The following is a 12000-nucleotide window of genomic DNA, read 5'->3' on the forward strand; positions in this document are numbered from 1 at the left end:
CCTTGAATCTGAGAGCCCTCCGCGTAACACGGTGTGTCCACGGAGTATCACGGTGTGTCGACGAGGTGTCACGGTGTGTTTTCACGGTGTCACACAGAGGATAAGATTTCATTCATAATGCATGTGCAGCATATTTTTCTTACAAAACTAATGAATTATTGATTATTCAAATCATCAAAATTTATGCAAGATAATTTTTTTTTTATGTTAATTCACGTTGTTATTGTCATAATTTGTTTGTTTGCTGAACCTCCGAGAAGGACCTTTTTCAAATCAATACCGACGTTTCAAAGCTCCGAACTACCGATGAAAGGTGTTTTCTTTTGTATTGCATGGTAGCCTGTGAAAAAGGCGCATATATGGTACTTACATTAACCTGCTTTGTTTTTCACTTTTAGAAAGTGTACTTCCTATTGTTATTGTGTTGTTGATATTGCTAAGTTCTCATAATTACGGATATTTCTGTAGGCATGAGAAATGCTGATATTTATTGTGGGTTCTACTGTTACATGTACATGGTGTATCTCTGTTTCTTTAATTCCGTAAGCATTCATATCCCTTCTAATATAAAATTATGTTTCAAAAATATACGAAGTACAAACAGTCCGTTCTGTTCAGTGCTGGTTTGAAGCGGTTTGGGTTGGTTTCCTTGCAGGAGGTGTGAAAATCGGCCGTAAACTAATTCCAAATGAAATCATGATAAAGGTGGTGTTTAATTCTTTTCTAAAACTTTTTTGTGATATGCTTATATTGTTTTTCACCTTATTGGGAGAAACACAACGATATCAAACACAATATATGTTTCCGAGAAAACCTGGGTTTGAACAATGTCATTTGAATCCCTTTCCTTAATTTCTTCATTGTAAATATTGTTAAATTCAATGTTTAATTATAATAATGATGAGTAATGTGGGTAATTCGTGTTTTAAATGTGAATTAGTATTGTAAATAAAAAGCATACACGTGTAATAGGGATATTCAATAATTACCGATGTTCTCTCTCTCTCTCTCTCTCTCTCTCACACACACACACACACACACACACACACACACACACACACCACACAGATACACACACACCACACAGATACACACACACACACACACACACACACACACACACACACACACAAGTATCGACATACAGATACAGAAAACGTCCCATCGCATTTCTCTCCATAGCGTAATTGTGATAACATCGCGATTACTTTTGCTGGGGGATTTTCAATTCAACGATTATATCTGTGTTTACAATTGAGTAATGTCATGAAGAAAACCCACACTACCAATTGTACTTCCATTTTACTCCCTACACTACAAGGTAGTAAAATAAAGTCTGCAGTGTATTATCTCCAAAGGAAAATGTTTTACCCCACATTTATGTGACACATTGTAGTATGAAAATATCTAGTTGATTAATGGCTGGATGGTGTATAGCCAGGTGAACAATTTATGCCCCCAACGGTCTATTTTGTCATGTATAACATCTCTCTCTCTCTCTCTCTCTCTCTCTCTCTCTCTCTCTCTCTCTCTCTCCCTCTCTCTCTCTCTATATATATATATATGGATAGCTTATATTATCCACGTATCGCCAATATTCTCGTCTTGGAAAGGTATATTGTTGTTTGCAAAATACATGCATGTTTTTATTTAATCTGCATTATCAGAAATAATTTAAAATAATTATTTACTATTGTTTTGTTTTAGAGTCTCCGGAAACAGAGATATGCACATCTTGTATGGATTATGGGTTATTCTATTTATCCAAGCAGCATTCGCTTTCAAGAATGATTGGCATGGAGCGTTGAATTTTCATTGCCCATTACGGACTCAATCCATCGATACCGTTGTGTCAGTTCATCACAATGGCCCTGAAGACAGAATATATGAGTTCCACTGTGGGAGAGCTTTGAACAGTGGCAGAGATGTCCACTGTCATTGGTCAGGTAAACGCTTCACGGTTAATTCATTATTTTTGTTTGTTTGCACAAAACGAAATATTAGACCCAATGAATGATATCCAATATTAGAACCAATATTGGATAAAACAGCTTTTTAGGAGCGAGATCAAAATATTGATGTCTGATAAAAAATGAAATAGTTAGGGTGATCCCCGTATGCTTTTGTCATGCAACATTGATTGTACTTTAGTGAAAAAGGAAAAAAGACAGACGAATGTTAAAAACACATAATACTATTACATTTTAATGAAAATTTGATAATTTTTATGTAAACTTTCATTTGTGAACAAACAATAGAAAAGGTATGCAGAATGTTATTTATACTCGTATGTTTTTATTTGTTATTCGATTAGTTTCAACGTTCATCCTGTTCAGTTGTAAAGGAGGGTGGGTGCGTTGGTGAAAACTACGTGAATTTAGTTTTTTTCTCAGACAATGAGCTTTTAATCTTGCCCCTTACTGTAAGTTTTAGTCGGTATCCATAAACCCCAATATATCGGGATCACTGATCTACGCGTATCAATCTGAATGGGACAGAATCACCGCTAAAATGAGAATGCGTTTTTCGTTATCAGTATATTTGTATTGCTATAATAATTTACTTGAGAATCTAATTCATTTTTAAGATGCTTCCAGTAAGTTTATATGTATTGGGGATGGCTTTACGAAAATTTGGTGTATCGTGATGTCTTGTATTGCAAGCGCTAAATATTCAGTAACAACATTTTTGGAAAAGTTCTTGAGCTGAATTGATACTAATTCCATCAAAATGCGTACAATACAATATTTTCCAAATCAAGATTTCGATGTCGTAAGAAGTTGACTTTCATTGTCCAATGGCGTTTGCCAGTATTCATGGTTACAATTAAGTTTCCTCGTGAATTTTGCGCCAGCTATGCGATTTGTGATGTCCTCAATCGTTGATAGTTCAAAATGGTCTCTTTCGATATCCTTATTGAACGATCTTGGGTTTAAACACACTTGTAGTTTTCCTGTGTTGTCAATGAGTTGACCCAATCAGTCGGTTCATGATTTTTTTCTGATGACACAATTTTGTTCCATTTCATCCAAGGTTTTCAACTACTTCTTAGAGGAGTTGAAAGTTGTTTTTCGCGGAGGAATTACAGTAACAGATTTATCTAACTTTATTTTATAGTTATTGTTCAAACATCTCTGTCCCCTGAATATTTCGGGGAATTCTTTGATAGGGCTTTCTAAATTACATTGTACATATGTAGAGCCATTACTAATTCCACAAGTCCTAAATCATGAGATGCCTTGCATTAAAGCAATGGACTTTGGTCTCTCTGTTTGTTACATAGGATTCTAGCTGTAGTTTTCTGCACTTCTGTGTGGCATTTCTCAATGAGGTTTGATTTTGTCTTCGAGATATTTGTGATTTTTGTTTTTATTTTGGAAGATTGACATTTCTTAATGTCCTCAAGGTTGAAAGAGTCGAAATATTGTATGTGATCCTGTGTCAATTCTGAATTCATTTTTCTTTTTTACATTTGAGTTTGTAGGTGGTGAAACAAAATGTTCCCATATTTCGTTTTCCTCATCACTTGTCGAGGCTTTTTCTAATGTGAACTTTCTTTGTTATTTGTTTGGACATGTAAAATTTCTGAAAGTGGCTGAGTTTGTTGCATTTGTGACAGATTTTACCGAATGTTGGGCAGTTGCGTTTTATACATGTATGATTTGTCCCACATTTCCTGCAGTCACATAATCTTTCTTGATATAATTATTTCGATGTTGCTGTTGACTTTCCAACTCTGTGTTTTCATTCCGAGAAGTATGTTGCCTTGGGTGCCTTTCTTCAAAACATGAACTTTTCCTTCTTTATTGGGGGCTTTTATTTACTGTCTGGATTCTTCATCCGCGTGATAAATATTTACTTTAACGATTTTTCTAAGGATAGTTTCCCTCTCGACGAGTAAGTTCTACGTACAATTCTGACGCTGATTAGACCATCTTCAAGATGTTCAAATTCACAATCTTTTGCCATTATTTCTATTTCTGTGACATATTGGTCAATACTTTCACTGGATCCTTGTGTCCGAGTGTTGAATCTGTCTTGCCACAAATAAATTTGTATTTCGAATGCAGAAATATTCAAATTTCTTAATGACGATTTTGAATTTTTCTTGATACCCCTAGTTGAAAGAAAATGTGTTCTAGATTTATCTTCCTTATTGACTTATTGCATGTTGTAAGGCTTCCATTTTTTCTTCTCGTTTTTGTCTGGGAGTGCCATATCTAAGTATAAGTTCAGTGTTTGCTTCAATCTATTCCATTTTTCAGAAAAGTCCATTTCTTGGGTTGCTTATAATTACCCTCGGTCATTTTGAATTTCTCTCCTCTTTATAAGAAATGAAACATTAATGAATCTTTTGATACAATGACACTATGTTATTTTCTCATTGTATGCATTTATCTCAGAAAAGTGTAACTCAAACAAATTGTAACTTTGACATTTATTAAAATAAGTGTGGGCACGACTGTTATGAATGAATTGCCAATCAAATACAACATGGGCCGTGAACCGCCAACAACAAACATGCCTCAACAGATGCAAATATATATATAGACAATAACATTCAATATCAAAGCTATACATACAACCATGTAACTAGGTCATGTTTAAAATTCAAAGTTCGTGATCAAAGATCAAAGTTCAAACAACATCAAAGTTCAAAGAGCAAGGTACATTAAGGCCCAAATTTCGCCACAAAATTAGGATAAATTTAAAATGTGGTTTCACTTGGTTTAATTATTATGATTATGCACTAGGGCATTGGCCCTGATGATTCATGTGGAAATTAGTGACGTAATATGTTCTGTGACGTCATTTTCCTTATCTCCGATTGACATGATTTACCGAAATCGCCGAAATTACCTGTTTTTTATGCCTTTGAAACAATTTTTAAGATAGAGCACATGAAATAACCACAAAGATGTTTTGTGTACAAATTATTTATGTTAAAAGTCAGTAATGAGCAAAATTTCGACTTGGTTGGTAAATGAGCAGACTGTTAAATTTAACGTTTAACCATTTCCCGCGTTCATCTATAATACAAATGTCAACGTTGATGGTGTCCATATACATGTATACAAGTTTAATGAATAAATAATAGGCATATGTACAGTATATTAAATTTTATAAGACTCTACATAGTTTACATTGAAGAAGATAGTGTGTAATCAGATAATTGGAATCTTTGACACAGATATTTCCGATTCCAATTTTACTCGTATTATGTTTGATATAGATACGCAATGATATCAACGCAATTAATGTAACACATGGAAAAGTTCAGGCAATCACATATTCTTTTTTTCTCATAGATGGTTTATGATATGAATTATCCCTCTAAATTGGTGTGCATATACTGTGGCGGCTACAATGCGTATCTAAATACATGTCTAAATATGCTTTGCCAGTCATAATATTCTAACATACATGTAGGCTAATTATAACTTATTGGGTATGTTGCATGTGTAATTCCAAATGCTATTCTAATATTGTATTAAGCATCATGTCAGACACATCTAATGATTGTCCATCTGAATTAAAAACCCACTCATGATACATAATATGTATGTTGTTAAGTAAGAATTCTATTATGGCTTTGGCCTGGCTTTAAAAAAAAAAAATGCACGTCTGCAACCGAATGCAATCTTTGTTTATAAAGTAAAAAGTTTAATAATATCGAAAATGAAAGCGCGATAGCTTAATCGGTACCTTTATACCAGAGCATAACAGTGCGAGAGTTCGAATGCAAAATCCGGTTATATTTTCCCCGTAAAAATTGAATTAGTAGCAAGTCAAACATACAGGCTTTAAATATAATACACTTGAAAATCAATTCATTACAATATATTGTTCATTATTTACATGCTGCAGTACCTGTAGTTTTATGACATGCAGGTTTCCTATCAAAACAATTCCAACTTTATCGATCTGTCGTTTATATTACAAAGTTGTCGAACTCATTTAGGAGAGGTTACTCCATGATATATATATATAATAATGAAATATTCGCATCTACCCTGCTATAAGAGTGAATGTTGGTAGTTGATAGATGAACGATGTAGTATCTAGATATCTAAATTATTACTCATTTGTAAGCTTGAAAAAATTATACGCTTGTATTGTGTGTTCCAAGAGGACAAAACCTGGTGAACCCCGATCATTACATGTAAAAAAAAAAATGAATAGATAAAAAACATTTCTTAAGAAAACATTTTAGTAGAAACGAACGACTCTGACTGCATTAATGCAATCAATGTCAACATATCTACAACTCTAATCATTTCATGCTTAAATTTTCGCAAGCATTCAGTACTACCATAAGGGGGGGGGGGTTAAATCAAAATTCGCAGGTAAAGTTTATGGAAAAGCTACATTCTCAAAACAAAAGAATGTGTGGGTCAAATCCCCCTGTTCCTATGTCGCTGTAATAATTATTTGTTTATAGAATCGCCTTACATTTGTCGATAACTGACGCACGTGTTCTGTGACATAGTCTTATTTAAAAATACATGATAGCTAGTCATTGGTTACTATTTTCATCATTAAATCGTGGAACTGGTGTTGAAGTATTAGAACGCAATTTTCACACATAAGGAGAACTTTCTTTTCCTGCATTTACACTTTAACCATCCCACTCACCGTCGGTCACTTAGCATTTAGTGGCATGTGCACAAAACACCGCTTAATGACTCTATCTGAATCATGCGCGGATCTAGAGTGGAGGTGCGGAAACCCCCTCCCCTCTGGAATTAAAGTTACATGTAATTTGTGCGCAAAGTAATGAGGACTAAACTAGAGCACAATATTATCATTTGTATAAAACTGGAACGATTGTTTGATATCCTTTTCCCAATCTACATAATTACCGGTGATTAATGTAAACATTCTAACCAAGCAGTATTCTTGGCTTTTTTCAATTTCACTAGAAATTTTTGTGGAACTAATGTAAGTTCTCAACAAAGCACAGGAATTTGGATACAGCGCGGTAATAGTATATTAATTTTAGCAAAGCATGATATTTTGTAGCATTAAAGTTTGAACACTCGATATTTTCTTTGTTTACACTTCAAATAATTCAAATAGCCGACGTTATAGAAATAAAGTAAAAGTGTTCAATGTGTTGTAATCGTACACTACCATTATTTGGAGACGGTAGTGAAATGAAGAATTCAAACATAACTCTCCGAAATTTCGCTGCATTTAGATAGATGAAGTATGTCAGTCGCGTGTCATTTACTAGAAAAGAAAATAGCATATTCCCAGATCCATGGAAATCGTGCAGCATGCAGAAAGTACCCTGAATAGGTGTCTGACAAAATCAAGTGACGAAGTCCTTGTACACAACGATGGCTTCGAAAAACATGTGCCGGTCATGGTATGATGATATCGTAGCACTTTTGTACGCTGATGAATATCTAGTATGAATGTAAGATCGAATGAAACTTAATTGGCTGTTTTATAATAATTTAATTATTTACATATTGTTAAGTATAATATTTTCTACAATTTTACGTTCTGTAGTAATTTTCTTGAGATCGATTAGGTGAACAACGTGAACAAGCATACGATATGTCTCCGAGTAAAACATTACTTAACCGCCGAGTTTCACCTGAAAAAAAACTATTTGGTAAAAATGCGCACCCCTTTCTCACGCCAAAAATCCTTGAAAAAAAGTGCATATCATATTCGACAAAATACGATACTATGCTATACATCGACGTATTCTCCATGATATTCAAGTATAAATATGATGGTTTGATGAGAGAATCAGGAAAAGAGGTTAGATTTGGTCATAAAATGTTCATTTCTTTGTCTCAAATGAACAATTTGCATCTAGATTTTGATTTTTTTCCCCGGACCCCCACCCTCTTTAAGAGGGGAAAAGCCCCTCCCGCACTCTTCCCCTCGTCGCATCGCGACTCGGCCGTCTACTTTCAGCAGCCGGACTAGTCACAAATCAGCAGGACTAGTAAATTATAGATTCTAGTAGTCATTTCACTAGTATAGTGAAAAAACTTAGTGTCAAAAACTGATTAGATCTTACACCTTTCATTATTTTGACAATTGCTGGAAAATATAAATATCTTTGACTGACGGCATTATATATGCTGATGCACTGCCATAGTGATTGACTTTGGTACTTTTAATAGACAGTCTCTGCTTCATTCATCATTAGAAACTGGCCGAAAAGGATTTGTTGAATGATTTATTAGACAGGGAAATCAAGGTTGTTTTCATATATCCGACTAAATCGGCATGTATCAAAAGGTAGAAGGGGTGGGGGTCAAAAATATACAATCCTCTCCCATGCGGACTTCGGACGTGGTTTGAGACAATGAATATGATTTATGATTCAAACTTTTTTCCTTTGCGTAAATACTAATGCATTGAAAGATTTCTTATATAAACATAATTGACAGGAGCCTGTATATATTTTTTTTTCAAATAAAGAGTGTAATTAATAGATGCAAGTGTATGCTAAAACATTGAATATAATACCGAGAAGATTATTTTTTGTTAGGTTTTTCATGGTGGCAGTGTCAACTCTTGTGTAGAACTTATCACATTGTTTGTAAATCTTATCACATCCTATAAGGTTCACATTCGGCCCAATTGTCAGGTGTTGAAATTTAAAATAAAACTTTTCAAGTTCGTTTTATAATATTTCTTTTCACATATATTCTGAATGAATTTCATGTTCTTTTTACTACATGTACAATCCAATGTAGCATTAGCTAATGCGTGTTCCTTCGGTGAAAACATTTAGTGCGCTCGAAAACAAAGAACAAAGTGTACATATACACACAAGAATAACTTAAGGTAACCACGCGCTACGTACATACATGATATTCATTTAATTTAGATTAAAACAATGCAAATTGAATGCAAATGTAAATACACTGTTAAAATTGAATGAATATATATGGGTTACTCTAAAATTCTTAGATACAATTACACTAATCGTCCTTCAAATCACAGCATTCGCCGCATTGAAACATCTACAATTGATTAAAACTTTCGGAAAAAATCAATTAAACTTTTCAAATAAAAATCATAGTGCACATTTGTTTAATAAAACTTTGGGCATGTGGCGACATAAATTGGATTATTTTCATATTGAGTTCATGACATAGCTTTCTTGTTCATGACGTCGCATAACGTAACGTCAAAATGGCACAACGTTATCGTAAACTATACTGTATTTACATATGCATTATACATAAGTAAAGCTTTTTACGAAGACATCATAACCATTTTATGGAAGTATGCACCATATGAAAGAATTTTGAGAAATATCATTTAATTTGGACGCGGGGCCAAATTTGGCCCCAAACGTACCTTGTCCTTTAGCACAATCAAACAAGATCAAAGTTCAGAGCATCAAAGGTCAATGTTCATTATATAGAAAACATTGATCCTGGAAGGTGCAGAGGTCAACGCTTACTTATATTATTTACATCCAGATTTCCGCTTTTACGTCACTAGTTCACTGAGACGAGGTTCAGAATGAAAAACAGTCCAGGGAATTCCGCCACCATTGTGGGGGTAATGCATCATACAAAAACAGCCGTACCCGACCGCTTTCCCTTCTAGTAAGGAAAGCAAGATGTCCTTGAAGATCGATGACTTCCAGTCCTCCTTGGAGAGAGTTAAATCATATGTTATTCCTAAAGAGGACATATGTACCCCATATTGAGCAAACAAACCTGAATCGGACTTCATTTCTGTATGACGGAAAATGGCACCCCCGGAATGCAGGACGACTGTACAAATATGAGAATTGACACGTTTATGTGCTTATTCCATAGCTTTCAGACTTACTGAATTGCGACATTGTAGCCATGGGAGGGTAAATGACTTTTATGTTTGGAAAGTTGTTCTTATATACAAATCAATTGCTTTATTATAACTCTGATTCTCCTAACCGACAACTTACCCTCCTCCAGTGTATTTTATTTAGAATGAAATTAGGTACAGAACCCATGTTTGTCTTGTTTTTTCCTAACTGGATGCCTCTATATCCCGCCACCAGAGATTATAGTTTGTCTTTTAGTGTGAAATTTGTGGCACCTGTCTTAATACAGCTTCCAAAAATGTGTGTTTAATTATTGAGGAACCCACCAACCATATTATCTGTATATCCAAAATGAATTACAAACGTTGGTCTGCGGATGTAGGATATATAAGAAGATTTCCAACGCCCAGGTCTTTGAATGAAGGGCGAAGATAACGAACAGTGATATCATCAGATGAAAAACCCTTTAAAGCAAACTCAGTGTTTGCACCAATACGTGAAGAACATGATTTGTATCCTGAGCTAGCAGGCAAATCCAGGTGCTTAACTGCCTTACAAAGTACCCCTGTAAATTGGTATCGAGTGTGGGAGAATTAAAATGTTGAAATAGTGGGCCTGAACCCTCTGGACGTATGATGACATATTTGGTTACAAGCTGATTTGGACAAGCTAGACCACCCTGTTGTCTATTTGCCCTACGAATATGGTCCATTTTCGAAAAACGGATAGTCAATATGAGATTGTGTCTTGTAATTATAGGCAAATTGTGTATTTGAAATGCGTTCAAGACCAAGGAAAATGCAGCAGAGAAAAAGGGGGGTTGGTTGGATCAAAAGCATTGGCGATTATGAGTGTTTTCATATATTAAAGCATCTAAAAGCTTAGAAAACTCAGAGTGGAGATTATCTTCTATAATTGTTGTGTGTATTGTTGGTTTGTGGACGAGGAATTTGCTGTCCATACAATTGAGTGGTTGAAATTTGGGGGATGAACAGTTTGAACGGACACATTACTCAAAACTGGCGAGGTGCAATAAAGCATTGAATGGATACTACCACAATGAATACAGTTGTGCTTATACATGCATGGGAATTTATCCCAAGAGTCCTTGAAATTGAAATTGCAACATTTGCCTATAGCAGGTTTTGATGCATTTGAGGTATTATGAGCAAGCCCAGGTGTCATGTACATAATCCATAACACTGAGTCAACCCCCCCCCCCCCCCAGGAAGAAGCAAGATTTTGCTCTTTGCGTACCCTGTATTGAGTATCATAATCGTTCCAAGACAACCCCCCTATTTACCCCCATCCTAACCGTCTGTATATACTTTAGCAGATAAAGAGTTTTAGCGGGATGTACACTCAAGTACACACTTGCATAGATGAGCAAAAGATCAGTCCATTGTTCTATAGTTTCCACCTTTTTGGAGTTCGTATCCTTAGAAAGTGTTTCGCCCATATCATTGGTGACCAATGTCTTTTAAGTAGCCCAAATTATGGTGTGCCTAGAAAAGCCAAATCAATAAACTGCTCACCAACAATGCGTTGTTTAATTGTGTTAGTAACGTGCATATCGATCATATGGATTGATAGGAAAGGAACAGAGGCAGTGCTAATATCTGAGGAAGTGGAAATTGCTGGTGCCAATGGGTCATGAGTTATTGTTCTAGGATGTGTGGACGTCGCTGGCTGTGTCTGATAATTCAATGTGGTCAGTCCCAGTCCTATAGAGGTATTTCCCGACGCCTCTGGAGATGTAGCTGCCGGTGTGACATTCGTTGCCTCTTAGATATCGGTGGTATTGTGTTCATTTATGGCAGAAAAATAAAAATGAAATCAAATAACCAAATTATTATTATTATTATCTATTTATTGTTAAATGAAGTAAACCTTACCAACCGGTATGGGCATTATTCTACCTATCTTGAAACATACATATGCTTTCAAGATTATTAGTTGTTGTTTTTGTATTGTTGTTTAAAATTTTAGCCAGAGATAAATTACTTAGATACGTGTATTTCTAACGTTACTTCCCTTGATATAAAAAAACCGTGTCATTGATTCAAAAATAGATTAATAATTGCAAATATTCAAAGCAATATGATAAATCCTGACGATCCAGACAACTATTACCTTCATTCACATATCCAAGAAAGATAAATTGTTGAAGCTCTTATCATAATATTAAGTCGCTGTCTAAAAACAAG

At 34.9% G+C, this 12000-nt stretch overlaps 1 pseudogene; it reads right to left on the reverse strand.

Moving 5' to 3' along the window:
- Nucleotides 1-10702: 10702 nt before the first annotated feature.
- LOC130052862 (uncharacterized) lies at nucleotides 10703-11704 on the reverse strand (annotated as a pseudogene).
- Nucleotides 11705-12000: the final 296 nt, after the last annotated feature.

The sequence above is a fragment of the Ostrea edulis genome, chromosome 3, assembly GCF_947568905.1.
Source record: "Ostrea edulis chromosome 3, xbOstEdul1.1, whole genome shotgun sequence".
Lineage (NCBI taxonomy): Eukaryota > Metazoa > Mollusca > Bivalvia > Ostreida > Ostreidae > Ostrea > Ostrea edulis.